This window comes from Schistocerca gregaria, chromosome 2 (assembly GCF_023897955.1).
Source record: "Schistocerca gregaria isolate iqSchGreg1 chromosome 2, iqSchGreg1.2, whole genome shotgun sequence".
Classification (NCBI taxonomy): Eukaryota; Metazoa; Arthropoda; class Insecta; order Orthoptera; family Acrididae; genus Schistocerca; species Schistocerca gregaria.
Window position 1 is genome coordinate 820,888,220 of NC_064921.1, and position 2,755 is coordinate 820,890,974.

Consider the following 2,755-nt stretch of genomic DNA (forward strand, 5'->3'; position numbering starts at 1 on the left):
ACAAATTATGCAATAGTAACCCCTTTGGTAATAAACTGAGCTACATCTCTCAGTGAATACCAGTGAAGGTATAAATTACAACTCTTCTTAACAATATATTTCCTTTCGACACCCTTGTCGACATGAACAACGACTAAAGGTGCAAACCTTTAGTAGTATCTCTGTTCAGTTACTTCACTCCTTTCGATTGGTAAGCTTTCTGCTTAGACTTCTGTTGGCGTTTATACTAAAGCAGCAAACTTTTACTAGTTCTTCATTTCGGCTGATGTGCGAAACGAATCATTTACGCCCCTGATGTTAAAGTGAGAGAGAAGCCAACAAATTAAGGGAGCGAAGGCGCGTCATGTTCACATCCTGGTAATTAAAAACGTAGCACTAGCACAGTTGAGATATCTTTGATAGAAGTATCGTCAAAACTGAACAGATCAGGATATTCTTGTAGTGCCATTTAAACCTGAGACACTTTTCCAAACAGATAGTTTACGGGAAGATAATTATATATAAATGTCTATAGTTTAATTCTCTGTTAACAACAGACTAGCCGGGGAATTCTGTTTGTGCTCTGTGTGTAAGTAGGCTGTTTAGGTTTTCTTATTTGTAACAGCAGCTCTGTATGAAAATCACTGGCTGTGCTGTGGGCAATCTGTGGCTGGATGGCATTGTTGTAATACTCGCCATTGTAGTGTTGGGCTGTTGGCTGTTAACAGCGCGTAGCGTTGCGCAGTTGGAGGTGAGACGCCAAAAGTGGTGGATGTGGGGAGACAGATGGCGTAGTTTTGAAATTTGTGAGAATGGATGTAATGAACTGCTATATATACACTCCTGGAAATTGAAATAAGAACACCATGAATTCATTGTCCCAGGAAGGGGAAACTTTATTGACACATTCCTAGGGTCAGATACATCACATGATCATACTGACAGAATCACAGGCACATAGACACAGCCAACAGAGCATGCACAATGTCGGCACTAGTACAGTGTATATCCACCTTTCGCAGCAATGCAGGCTGCTATTCTCCCATGGAGACGATCGTAGAGATGCTGGATGTAGTCCTGTGGAACGGCTTGCCATGCCATTTCCACCTGGCGCGTCAGTTGGACCAGCGTTCGTGCTGGACGTGCAGACCGCGTGAGACGACGCTTCACCCAGTCCCAAACATGCTCAATGGGGGACAGATCCGGAGATCTTGCTGGCCAGGGTAGTTGACTTACACCTTCTAGAGCACGTTGGGTGGAACAGGATACATGCCGACGTCCATTGCCCTGTTGGAACAGCAAGTTCCCTTGCCGGTCTAGGAATGGTAGAACGATGGGTTCGATGACGGTTTGGATGTACCGTGCACTATTCATTGTCCCCTCGACGATCACCAGAGGTGTGCGGTCAGTGTAGGAGATCGCTCCCCACACCATGATGCCGGGTGTTGGCCCTGTGTGCCTCTTTCGTATGCAGTCCTGATTGTGGCGCTCACCTGCACGGCGCCAAACACGCATACGACCATCATTGGCACCAAGGCAGAAGCGACTCTTATCGCTGAAGACGACACGTCTCCATTCGTCCCTCCATTCACGCCTGTCGCGACACCACTGGAGGCGGGCTGCACGATGTTGGGGCGTAAGCGGAAGACGGCCTAACGGTGTGCGGGACCGTAGGGCAGCTTCATGGAGACGGTTGCGAATGGTCCTCGCCGATACCCCAGGAGCAACAGTGTCCCTAATTTGCTGGGAAGTGGCGGTGCGGTCCCCTACGGCACTGCGTAGGATTCTACAGTCTTGGGGTGCATCCGTGCGTCGCTGCGGTCCGGTCCCAGGTCGACGGGCACGTGCACCTTCCGCCGACCACTGGCGACAACATCGATGTACTGTGGCGACCTCACGCCCCATGTGTTGAGCAATTCGGCGGTACGTCCACCCGGCCTCCCGCATGCCCACTATATGTCCTCGCTCAAAGTCCGTCAACTGCACATACGGTTCACGTCCACGCTCTCGCGGCATGCTACCAGTGTTAAAGACTGCGATGGAGCTCCGTATGCCACGGCAAACTGGCTGACACTGACGGCAGTCGTGCACAAATGCTGCGCAGCTAGCGCCATTCGACGGCCAACACCGCGGTTCCTGGTGTGTCCGCTGTGCCGTGCGTGTGATCATTGCTTCTACAGCCCTCTCGCAGTGTCAGGAGCAAGTATGGTGGATCTGACACACCAGTGTCAATGTGTTTTTTTTTTCCATTTCCAGGAGTGTATTATGACTATTAAGGTAAATACATTGTTTGTTCTCTATTAAAATCTTTCATTCGCTAACTATGCCTATAAGTAGTTAGTGCCTTCCGTAGTTTGAATCCTTTATTTAGCTGGCAGTAGTGGCGCTCGCTGTATTGCAGTAGTTCGAGTAACGAAGATTTTTGGTGAGGTAAGTGATTTGTGAAAGGTATAGGTTAATGTTAGTCAGGGCTATTCTTTCGTAGGGATTTTTAAAAGTCAGATTGCGTTGCGCTAAACAATATTGTGTGTCAGCTTAAGCAGTCATGTATAATTTTTCTAAGGGGACGTTTCATATGTCGAAGCTTAGCCGAAGATACCTCACTGGAATCTTCTGATTTTTTTCTTGTAGTTTATGTAATTAGTGTAGATTTTGTTTATTGCTAGCGCGTAATTGTAGAGAGAATTTCCTCTGCAGTTGTAGTTTTTCATTGTTGTACAGTAAAACAGTTGTGGCATGCATGTAGGTTTGCACCAAGTATTTCGCAGCTGCGCTT